Raw genomic sequence first — 12,660 nt, 5'->3', positions numbered from 1 at the left:
TGTCACACAGTTAAACTGCTAAAAATAATGCTGTTTGTATTAAGTCATGCATGTATTTCAAGTGCTGATTATACTGTGAGCTTGAGAATCTCATTTCTCTTGCCTAATAGTTTTCTATGTGGGAAACTGTTTTTTCTCTTTTTTGAACAGAAGGAAAAAAAACTGTGCAAATATTACTTGTTCAAGAGCTGATTTTTGGATCTTTTAAAACAAAAACCTTCCTTGTCAATTTTACAGTACTGCCTCTTGGTAATGAAATTAAATACCTGGATCTGTAGAAGCCTGGAACAACAGCTTAAATGAGATTCATTGCCTTACTTTACTAACATAACCAGTGGATTTTCTATGAGCTGGTAAGAAACAACAACAAAAAGAAAAACGTAATGTTAGTAAAGTAAGGCAATCAATCAAATCAAAGATTAATTCTCATGAAGTCAAATTATTGTATTTCTAATGACTTTTTTGCCAGTATATTTACATCATGCTGACAGACTTCATTGGTATTTCTGCACTGACTTTCCATCTTTTGAATGTGAGCTGAAGTTCTCTCTGTGATCCTTTCTAAGTGAATCTTTCCCTCTTCACTTTCTATCTCAATAAATGCTGGGGACATAGAAAACAATATAAGAGCAGCTGAAGTATATTCTAGTATTAATATGGCCCAAAATCCTGAGAGCAGAAGGCAGTGTGTGCAATCCTATACTTTATATCAAGGATTTCATGGAACTCTGGATGTTTCTGTAGATCAGTAATTGACTAAGCTGTTGCCTTATTTAGCCTTCTTGGGTGAGTCCTTTGAATGCCACAGTATGTTTTACTCAACCTGGTGTTGAGCTCTATACTATCCTGATATCCTGTGTGCCCTGTGGGGGAAATATATATATCTAGTTGAGAACTAAGGTACAAAAATGATCCCATTTTCTCACAGCAATAAACTAAGGCAATTCCAGCTCTGCACATCGTTTGCTCTGTGTATGTGTATTGTATCTAAAGAGACACAGTGAAAAGATTTGCAAGTTTTTGAAGCTAGCATCAAACTAGTTGCAATCTGACTGTTACTGCAGCATGCTGTTTAGTTCCTAGAGGAGACAATTGGCAATAGCTTGTGTGTCTCAGAAGGTGACTTTCAGTTGAGCTGCAGAAACTGCAGCTTGCTTGCTGTCATGATGGAGTTGATAGCTAATGCAGACTGGCAACAGAGGAGAAATGGTAGTTAATTGATTGGAAAAACTAAGTCCTACTGCAGTGCTGTCTGCTTGTAGGATATGGTAATGTCACTAGAATTCTGTCTGAAGAAGTCACCAGCCTGGCATTACATGAGGAGTTCATCTCCTTTCTCTGCTGCCAAGACATATAGGTGATGGAGGGGCAGTAGCAGATCACTCTGGGGCTAGATTGGCCTCTGAAGGGGTTTAGGCATTAACTCAATTTAGTGTGTTTAGTAAATGAAGTGTTACATTTGTCTTCTTGCTTCCTTATGTTCTTCCATTTATGTGAATATATCTGTTCTTTGTCCAACCTCTAATAACTCAATCTATTTTTATCACATTTGTACATTAGCGTTCTCTTTGCTAAGCAGGAGCTGGCTAAAAGGCTTTCAAATGGATGGCCTTTACATACAAACCCCAAGGAATCTAATGCTTTAGGAAGAAAAAACTGAATTTTAACTCTTGAAGTCATGGCAAGGAAGATTAAAAATCAGTCTTCTCCTGTGAAAGGAAGAAGGACTAGTTTTTCAGAGTAATGGGGAGGTATCTTGGAAGAATTGTAGTCAGTATCTGCTGCTCAGCAAAGCTATTGGGATCTGACTGGGAAGTATTACTTGCTGGTGGGTGGTTATGATGTGTATGGTGCTTAATACAGTGAGGCATTAGTGGAAAGCACTTGTGGGCATGCTATTAAAAAGCCCAGGTGAATGTATTACTTAATATTACTTTAGAAAATGCTACTGTATATCATATAACTGATACTTCTGCTGTTTATAAGACTTACCTATAAATGTTTCTTCATGAAATAAACTTCCCTTCTCTTTCTCATTCATGCGTATCTCCATGTTGCAGAACAAGTGCTATTGTCAAAATGCTTTGCAAAGCAGCTAACATAATTAGTATTTGAAAAGCATGCAAGGATGAATACTAATTATAGTGGAGGGAATGCCAGTCACTGCATTCTCAATAATGACAACATGATATTTAATTTGCTAGTTTTCTGCCTCTTTAACGAGTTGAATTATCTTGGTGCAGTCTGACAAGTACCAAAGTTTATAGGAGAAAGGGATAACTAACAGGAGCCTTCTCTTATGATGGATGCTTAGGGTACAACTTTGCACTTGCTTGCCAAGAAATTATCCTTTGTGGCTGCTTCTTATAGTACTTTTTTCCAATCAAGTGGCATTAATTTCTGTAGGTGAGCTACAATACAGATATGGATACTTATATACCTATAAGTATCAAATCCAGATCTAATATTAAATGTGTCTGGGGCACAGTTTTTATAGTAAATATGCTCTTCTATCTTAGTGAACCTCAAAATAGTAATTGAATGGAAAGTGAAAGCATAAAAGATGTTTAAAACTTGTCGAGAATTTACAAGTAACATGCCTTGAAATAATCTTATTGGGTGGCAGGCATGCTCAGTTACCTTGGCTATGGGGTTCCCTGAAAATTTAGAAGTAGGAGGGAAACTAATGAAACCAGCTGCAGTAGCTGGTTGTAAGACATCACATCTGTATTCCTGAATCAGTTCCTTATTCTACTGGTGAGGGACGCTGCTGGTTTTTTTTCAAAGCAGTCTGTCTTTTTATAGGAAACTCATGAAGGAATGTAGGGCTATTCAAGGATTGATTCTGTGTGGTGCTGAGTTTCTGAGTAACTGTTCATGCAAATGTGCTCGACTCCCACCCGAAGCCTGTGGGAGTAAAAACTGAGGCTTTTAAGTTAAGCTCTCAAGTAAAGATTAATAGTCAATAAGTGGTACTTAAGATATTTTTATGAAAAGCTTTGCATGTTTTATGTTGCCCTGCACTTAGTTCATAATATATCAACAGTGTTTCTGTTGGAAATGCAGAACCGTCAGTGGGAAGCTGGAGCAGTGGGCAGATGGGGAAGATGGAAAAAGCACAGGAGCTGAGTCTTCAGTCAGCAGTGAAACGGCAAATTGTACATGACAAGCTCTCTTTTAAGGCTTCAGGCTTAATCAGTTAAGATCTGTCATCTACTTTCCTTAGAGTATTGCTCTAGTACCTTGCAGGCTCAGGAGAACAGAACTAGAGCAGAGGGCTAGCCAGGGTTCAGGGGTTTTGCTTCCCTGAAAGCTGTGTTCTCATTTGTAGCAAAGTAATGATGTCATGCTGCAGAAGTCTAGTATGCTTAATAAGGCTTTGAACTCCAAACTCCAATATCTCTTTTCAGAATTCTCTGTTTAGGGAAAACCTGCCTACAAGTTGATTTTAGCCCTGCCTTTTCTCAGTGATGGCTTATTCTTAAGTGAGTTTTAAATCTAGTTATAATTGCCATAGGACAAAGGAATCTCCTACAACATCTAGGTGATGCTGAAAGTAATCTGTTGTGTTTACCTAAACATTGCATAGGTTTCTGTGCTGAAGGCAGGGAGGTGCTAATTGCTGTGGCTCCTGCATATGCCCAGCTGGTTATTATGGCCTGGTGTGTTGGAGAACTGCTTGTGTTGTAGGAGAGAAAGAGCTGGGAAGGGCGCAATAGGGCTGATTCTTTTCGTGGCAGTGCTAGTTCATGTGAGTTTTGATTGTTAGAATTATGTGCGTATCGAAGTGTAGAACACTGAGTATAAACTGAGAAGACTGGAAGATAAACTTAGTAATTATCTAGGAATTCTTTGCTTCGTGTTGAAGCTGGCAAAAGTGGTGGGGGGGAATACTGTTTGGAGGTGAAAGCTTTGGTTGTGGAACATATAGGGAGGGACATATAGGGAGCATTTACAGTTTACATTCTTAGCATTGGTTTAGCTGAGAGCTGTAGTTTTGCCCTCTTCATAGAGTTAAACCAGTGGCTTCTTTAATAGATTCCTAAGTTTGTAGGTCAACGGGGAGGGGAGTAACATTTATCTTAATTCTTTTTCAGATAAAATATGCTAAAGAATCAGGAAACTTTATTGTGAGGTGCAAGGGGCATGCATCCTGTGCAGCTGGTGACCTGATGCATTTGGAAATGCCAAGTAATGCCTTTGCCTTTTCCTCTCAAAATGCTACATGTGCTGAGAACATAGCGAGCTGAGAGACAATATGCTGAGTAGCCCTAATAAAAGGATTGCAGTTAAGTGCTTGCACTAATGTATAAGGTATGTGTGTGGTAATTCATTAAGAAGTAAAGATTAAACTAGTAATAGCTCAGAAGTAATCTGCTATACCCAGAAAGTTGAAAGAAATGTTTACAGATACTACGTGCTCTTGCTTGTTGATGCTTTTCTACTTTATTTTTAAATCTCCTGTGTAAGTAGCAGATGTTACTTAAATGCTGCATAAGGCATTTTACTGTAAAATTTCTTTTCTGCTTTACGCAGCTTAAGGCATACTTTACTCTGTCTCCCTCTACTGGCATTATCATATGACTGAATGGAATTTCAAGTATGGACAATCTCTTTTTAAAGAGTGTTTAAAACATTTTGATACATTCAGTACAAATAATAATCTATGCCCTCTGAAGTTAGAATGTAAGCACACCTCACATTTCCAGTTGCTGCAGTATGGATCAAAGATATGAAAGCTTGGAGTAGAACCCTTATGAGGCACAGAAGCACCAGTTCATCTTCATGCAGGCATTTAGCCAATGTGTGCAAAGCAAATAGCAAAAAGAGGGGGAAAAAATCTTTCTATTTGAGTGGCGATATATGCCTTTTCTTTGACTGGGTGTCTGAGATGTTCTGATGCTTGTTAGTGCAAACTTAGAAGTAAATGGTTGATACTAAGGGGATCAGCGATATTAAGCTCTATTGGAAAAGCTGTATTAAATATGTAAGCTTTTTTTTAAAGGGATGGGGAGCCCTTTTTCCATTAGCAAACAACTATCTTCAGTTCAGGAGGAACTAAAAATAGTTAATTTTCTTCTCACTTCATCTATGTCAGAACTTTTACTTGTAAGCATGTTCTACTCACCTTTTTCTTTCTGCTAGTATCTCCATGGAGCAGTAGTCGGTATGCAACTTGGCCATTTGGAGTATCTCCTTCCTAGTCCTTGAGTCACTTTCTTTAACTTTTTCTTGAAAATCTATTTTCTTCATATGCCTTGAGTGGCTCTTCTCATAAGTACTTCATTTAATTTGGAGAAGTGGGAAATAAAACACTTATTTTGAAGCTATGGCTAAGATTTGAGTAACTTCCAAACGAATCAATTGTTTACTGTAGTTTTTATTACTTATCATGAATGTCCAGTGTAACATTCTCTACATGATTTTCAAGCGATTGAGTAAGTAGTTCCATTATGGAGAATAGATGACATTAAATAATCAAATATGTAAGCTACTGATGTCTGGTGTCTGTGTTCCATTTCCATCTGGAAAAATATTGCATCTAATGGGTTATGTTAGGTAAGAAACAGAAGATGGGTTGGCATGTATTTTCTTGCTGCCTTCCTTATTTACAGGGAGTCACAATTGTCTACCCCTGTTTCATTTCTGTGTTCAGGAAAACTGTCTTAGTCCACTGATTTCAGGAAAGATGTCTTCCTTGACTGACTGACTTTGTCTAGTTCTTTCCAGTCTGTGCACCACTGTCCTGTATTTAAATCCCTTGGCACGTGTATAATGTAGACTGTATAGCAGCCCTGCTGGGGTCATTATTTTAGTTGGGGGTTTCTGTTCCATTGTGGGTATGTACAGTTGTGTGCATGAGGAAGGCAACCATTCTTATGTGCCAGCTGCAGTGAGATTTTTGTCTAGCTATTCACAAACATTTCACTGTAACTGTGCCACCAGGTATCCCCAGACTAGTCACTAGAGGTCAACATTATCATCTTCTAATAGAGAACTGTCTCACGAAATTAAAGGACAATCTCTTGCTTGTATCATGCTTCTAAATATCTGGTGTTCATGATGAGATGCTGCTGATACTGCCATTATTCCAGATTAAGAGAAGAAGAAAAGACAGGAGTTAGTAGTTTCTCTCAGTGTAGGCTTTTAAAAGATATCAGGAAGAAGAGATTAAAAAAAAACAGCTGAAGGTTTTTGCTAGTTGAGCCTGAGGTTACTTCTGGTGAGTGCTTTGGAACAGTGACAGAACCGACAGGGTAGAACAGTGAAAAAAGCCTTTATTCTGGGGCTATTCATATGTCAGAGTTGTGTGATTGTCCATCTAATATGTGTAGCCAGGGATTCCCATCTGTACAGTGCATGCTTTATTAGCATCATAAGAACTCCTGGAAATCCCACGGATTTCTCTGATGCAGAAGGTGTTATCTTTACATTCTTTCTTTGAGATACATTTTAGAGTTTCTAACTTGGATAGGCATACAGACTCCTTAACTCTCTGGAAAAAAAACAGTTCCATAACCAGATGAAGTTGAGAAAATTGAAACAGTGAAGAGTCCAGCACTGCATCACTTAACAGGAAGTTGAACGAAACAAGCCGAAGCTACAGATCAGTGTCCCCGAAGATTTCCTCATTGCTGGAGTATTTAAAAGTGACCTCCCTCTGACAGATTTGATGCTGTGTTCTCATCCTGAAGGCTTTCTTTTGGATAGCACACTTGCAGGATCTTTGTCCCCAATGTAGCCAGTTGCCTATTTTCTTGCAACTCAAATGAAATCAGTTTATCTGAGATTTGTCTTTGTAAAACTTGCTTGAAATTCACCAGAGCATTAAGTGTTTAAGTTACTCATCGTGTTCTTTTAATACTCATTCTTTATCTGATATCCTGTGGGAATATGATGTAAACAGTCTTCATTCAAAAAATCTGCAGAAACTGTGTGTGTTCTGAATGCGGTATCGTCTGCACTGAATCATCCACCCCACTTTAACGAATTCTGCAACAGAGCATGAATCAGTGTTTCAAGTGTGCACCTATATAAAATCTATTTGCAGCTTTTAACTTTACCTAGTAGGTCTTAAGAGGAACACTGAAAGTGAAGAAGAGGAGCTTGTCCTTGTCCTACCTACCTAAAAACACACAGAATAAGATTGCCTGGGTGTAATTATCAAGGCCTTGGTTAGGCATTGCTTTCACTGATGCTGCTGTTGTTTGGTGGTGGTTTTGTTTTTTTTTTGAGAGTTACTCATAATTTCCCATGTTTGTTTTTTCATAAAATCATGGTGTTCCTTTCAAATGTATAGAACTTAAGCCACTAATATACTTGTATTTCTTATACTGGGGGAAAAAAAACAACTAGAAATGGTACTTTACATTTTTCCTGTAGGAGTTATTCTAACTGAGGTCAAGGGACATGTCAGGAGAAGGAATGCAGGCTGCCCTGTTCTGACTGAGCTGCTCTCTCTGTAGCTAATGCTGCTGTGCAGCTTCTGGGCTACAAGCTTGTCCTCTGGACTGTGCCAGGCAACTCTCCATCCCTGCTCTGGTCTAGTTCAGGATCTCTGCACAATGGTGCCTTGCTCTGCAGTGAGGAAACGGAAGTTCACACCAGAGAGGTGCTGTGGATGTGATGGCAAAATATAGGTCTGGGGGACAAAAGTTTGGTTCCCATTTTCTAATGCATCTCCCTTGGTAGACTGACACCTCTGCTTTTTCCAAATGTGAGTCTAGGCAAGAGATGTTTTCTGGCATACAGTGCTTTGCAGGGCTAAGCTGAAATTCTGTTAATAGTTTGAGCTGACACAAACTGATGGTACAGTGCTCTCCACCCCCTCCTGTGTCTGCAGGTATTTCTGCAGCTGTGCAGACTACATGTGCATATACGTGTGCAGAAGCCAAAGCACTGGCATCCTCTCTACCTGTACTGCAAATTGTAGTGTTGCCCATAGCACAACTTTGGGATAATCAGCACCCTTTCAGATGATGTGTGAACATGGCTCTGGCTGCATCACCCAGATGGTAGTTTGGTTTTTAGCCCTGTTGGTAGCAATAGGGGGGTGAGCGGTATAGACATGTGCTGTTCTTTGCAGTACGTAGATGTGGAAAGTAACTATCATGTCATTGTTTGCTATTTAAGCCTTGATAAAGCTGACTGTATCTAGTTGGATATCCTTAAAAGTGGGTTTTTATATTCCTGTCTCGCTGTGCTAGACCAAAAAGTAAACAACCAAAAGAAATAGAAACACTTTTGTATGTGGTGAGAAGACAGACCAACAAAAGTTGGAAGTATGCAAGCACTGTGCAGTAGCCATGGTGTCACCTGGATTTGATATCTCATACCTTATTAGAAGTTGCAATCTTTACATAATAGTAATTTTTAGGACCTGAGCTATACTAGGTAAAGTTGAGAAGCAAATATTTCTAGCTCTGGAAATTACTATATTTCATACCTTGCAGATTGACCTTCTTTAAATGTCATTTTTCCTCCTCTGGTACGTTGTAGTAGAGGTTACCTGAATGAAGGGCTCTACTGGGATGTTTGCATTCATTATATCCAGAGACCATTCTGTATGGTACTTCATTTTGAAAACACCCTGTTTGTCTTGTATCTTAGACATGTTTAGTTGACATGAATCAAGGCAGCAGAATTGATTTCTTAATTAGCCTAAATGGAGATATTTCCTATTGCTTTTGAATTCCCAGATGCACTGTTCTTTTCATGCAAAACTGCAGAGTTTACTTGTTTAGATGGGATATTTGCCTCTGCCCTTATACCTAATGGCCATCAAGACATTCCTTTATTATTATTAGATGGAAGCACGAGCAAAGAGCTCTTAACATCTTCATTAGCGTTGAAATCAAGCTAAGAATGAATTTGGTTTCACAAGATAAACTCATGGGCAGATTACATCTTATGCTGTTGTACTGTTTTGTTTCAGAGTTTTGATATATGGGCTTCCTGTTAGCCTGGTCTGCTTTCTTCGTTCTTCTTTTCACAAACTAAAATAGCCTAGTAGTGCAGAGACCATCGGCATCACCTTTGTTCCCTTGTTCTGCTTGTATTTTACACAATCTCCGGGAAACAATCCTATTCCTGGAAATTCACCACATTCCACACAGTTGTGTGGCCTCACTGATGGTGTTCTTCAACTGTTTAAAATAATTCAGTGGAGCTTCCATTTGTGTTTGGGATTCCTGGAAGGTTTGTCACATAGTGTGCTCTAAAAATGCCATGCAGCAGATGAAGTCATGCATAGAAAAATGCACGGTTTGAACTCTAAAATTGTCACTACCCAGTCTAAAGGGGAAGCTGTCTACTGCATAGCCTGCTGGCTATTAAAGGTCTCCAGTGAAAATGCATCTTTAGCCTTTTGCTGATCAAAAGATCATCTTACCACATACCACCCAACCAACAGCTTGGATTTCCATCTCCTTAGGTTTGTGGTATAAGGCACAATTTTCTCTCTCATCGCAGCTACAGGCAGGCTCCTCATAGAAAGTATGTATGTACATATAGTCTTCAAATACCTTTGTGTGATAGTTGTTCATATAGATGCAAGCTTATGGTCAAGAAGGCCAATGGTATCCTGGAGTGTACTAAAAGAGCATGGCCAGGAAGTCAAAGGAAGTGATCCTCCCCTCTGCTCTGCCGTGGTGAGACCATATCTGGTGTACTGTGTCCAGTTCTGGGTTCCTCAGTTCAAGAAAGACAGGGAACTGCTGGAAGTAGTCCAGTGAAGGGCCACAAAGATAACGAGGGTCCTGGAGCATCTTTGATGTGGGGAAAGGCTGAGACCTGAGTCTGTTCAGCCTGGAGGAGAGAAGACTGAGGGGATAGATTCAATCAATGCTTATAAATATCTAAAAGATGGTAGTTAAGTAGATGGGGCCAGGCTCTTCCTTTTTCCTTTTTTAAATATCTGGAAATATTCAAAACCCACCTGCTTACCTTCCTGTGTAACTTACTCTAAGGAACCTGCTTTAGTCAAGTTGGAAGCAGATGATCTCCAGAGGTTCCTTCCAACCTCACTCTGTGATACCTGCATACCTCAGGCTGTTACAAGTTTCCTAACACTGCTCACAGCTTCTTCAGGGACTCTGTCCATTGGGGCTTTTGGGTAGCATTGGGTGGCAAAGAAGTGCTGCATCAGTGAAGTATGCTGTCTTTTGGATTGCTTCCCTGCTGAATTAGTATGAAGTAGCCAGAGCTGAAATTGTGAACTTAAACTTATATTTTTGGCATTTTTCTTCCCAGAGTTGGAGTCAAATTGGTTTGTAATAAAGTGCAAGGCTAATACATGTGACTGAAAGAATCTTTTAACCATGGGCAAGTCTGAACATAAATAATGGCAATGGGCTCAGAGGCATTCCACATAAGCAAATGTCAGATGATGAAGTTTCATATGAAGCACAGCACAGGATGTATGCTGACTTCCCCTGCTGGAAGTAGTGTTGATCTGGACCTGTGTCACACACGTGTAAGCGTAAAATGTCTGTTCATCAGGTGCAAGAGTTTAGTCTAATGATGCTAAGGAGAATGTTGGGACCTGTTTTCTGTCATTACGGTACTGATTTGAAGAATGATAATAGCACTAAGCTAGGATGATGTGAAGATTTTCCTTCTGCTGTATTTCCTCTTGCAACAGGATGCCTTGCAAGCTGTAGTTTCACACTGGGTGTGGAAATCAGACGAGATCATAATTTTAGTGTGTAATATCTCAGTGATGCTTAGTACTACAAATTCAAAACACGATTACTTTCATCTGATGAAACACTTCTGCATCAAGAGTCCCACAGCTCTTAGAGCTTCTGAGATCCCAGAGGTGCTACCAAACAACACTTTGCTTTTTGTTCCTTATCAACTATGATTGTATCAGATAATTATCTTTGCAGGTAAATTGGTAGCTCATACCCTATCCATGAGGGTCCTGTCCTCCTCTCTCCTGCCAGGCACCACGTTTCAGAGTCATTCAGTGGTTTGGTATTTCTCAATGTTGATCTGTTCCAGCAATTAACACAAAACATTTTATTTTAAGTTTAGGCAGCCAAGATCACTGCTGTGTTTTAGTACTTTCTAATTTTGAGGATCTATTCTAATCCTGACCCTTTCCTGGCTAATGAGCATACCATGTGTCTGATTGCTTAGGTTCCTGTGCAGAATAGGAAATTGAAAATTCCAGATAATTAACAAACTTTTTTTAAAATTTTCAGATCACTTTTAAAATATAACGGAAGTTAGGGGCCTGTTTTACAAACACTTACTTGATGTGTAAAAAGATATTTTCACTGAGAATGAGCTGCTTGTTTTTCATTTGATTTATTGACACAGTTTTGCTAGCAGTAAATGATCTGCAAATAACTGTTGAAAGAGAGTGGAGAAAAGAATAATTTCCCAGTGGAATTTATTGGTGTAAGAGTAGAAGAAACTGCAAGCTGAGATGTAATGACAAGAAAAAACTGGGATCCTCTGAAACAACCAAGCATGATGCGAAGTGGACCACAGCTGAGTCTGTTATCTCTTACCATGATGTAACCCGGGGAGCAAGCCATGTAAGCAGTGATTCAGTCTCATACAGCTTCATAACCACGTTACCAGTCAGGGTACTTCACTGCTCTGACAAACAGACACTCCCCTCGGAGTAGAGCTGCTTTGTGTTAATGTATGGGTTCTCTGCATTAGTTCAGCTGGCTCTGAGCACCACAGCCATGCCTGTGTGAGGGGTAGAGGAGTGCTGGGAAAACTAAGTGTAAGAAAAAAAACCCATCACTTAGATTAAGCCATCCCAGTGCTGGACTGAGGGTAAGAGGTAATGCCCATGCAGGAGAAAAGGCCTGTGTGCAAGACCAAGCATGGCCATTCAGCAGAGAACCTCAGAGGCGGCAGAGCTGGGGGGGCTAGGAGGCAGCAGTGTGAGGGCTGCAAGCGTGGAGCTGCGTCGTCTTTGAAATCCTCCCATAGATGTCCATACTGTTGCTTGTTTGTTCAGTCACACCAAAGAAGATGCACTGGTCGTAATAAACTGTTATTTGGAAAGCGGTGTTTAGCAATCACATAAAGTGCTTGCTGCGAGCTCTGGTTGCTGAGCTCCATCACTCCTGCCTTGTATGAGCCACCCCCACGGAGTGCCTCGCATCTAAAACTGGATGACAAGCCGTCATGTCCTGTGGAGTGCACGGCTGGGAGCTGCAGTCAGGTCTGCGTGTAGTGGTGCAGCTCGCTGGTTAGGCCTGCAGGCACACTGCTGAAGGAAGCCCAGCCATCAGAAGGGATACAGAGGGAAAGTGTCACTCACATCCAGGAGCTCCATTCAGCCAGAGGTCAGGAAGAGGGAGTTAGCCCTATGTCTTCTGGCGAAACGTTAGCTCTCTGTTTTCTCAACAATACAAGGTACGTGAGGAGTGCTGTCAATAGCTATTCCACAGAGAACTAGTCAGACCAAATTCTTCCCTGGTGTAATGGTACTGTTTTCATTGTAATCAGAAGTACGGAACGTGGCTCCTCTTTACTTGGGAGCAATAAAAGAGCTCAGGAGATGAAAAATGATTTCATTGTTTACCTTCTGATTAAAGCAGTTTTTAATACATAAAAAATGTTGCGGGATTAGGAAATGACAGCTTAATCTTCACCTTGTTCTGAAGCTTTGCTTCTCCTATCTTGATTCAA

This window comes from Centrocercus urophasianus, unplaced genomic scaffold (genome assembly GCF_019232065.1).
Source record: "Centrocercus urophasianus isolate 14NV4802_14NV808 unplaced genomic scaffold, USGS_Curo_1.0 seq_18, whole genome shotgun sequence".
NCBI classification, from domain to species: Eukaryota; Metazoa; Chordata; class Aves; order Galliformes; family Phasianidae; genus Centrocercus; species Centrocercus urophasianus.
Note: the sequence above shows the minus strand (reverse complement) of the source record.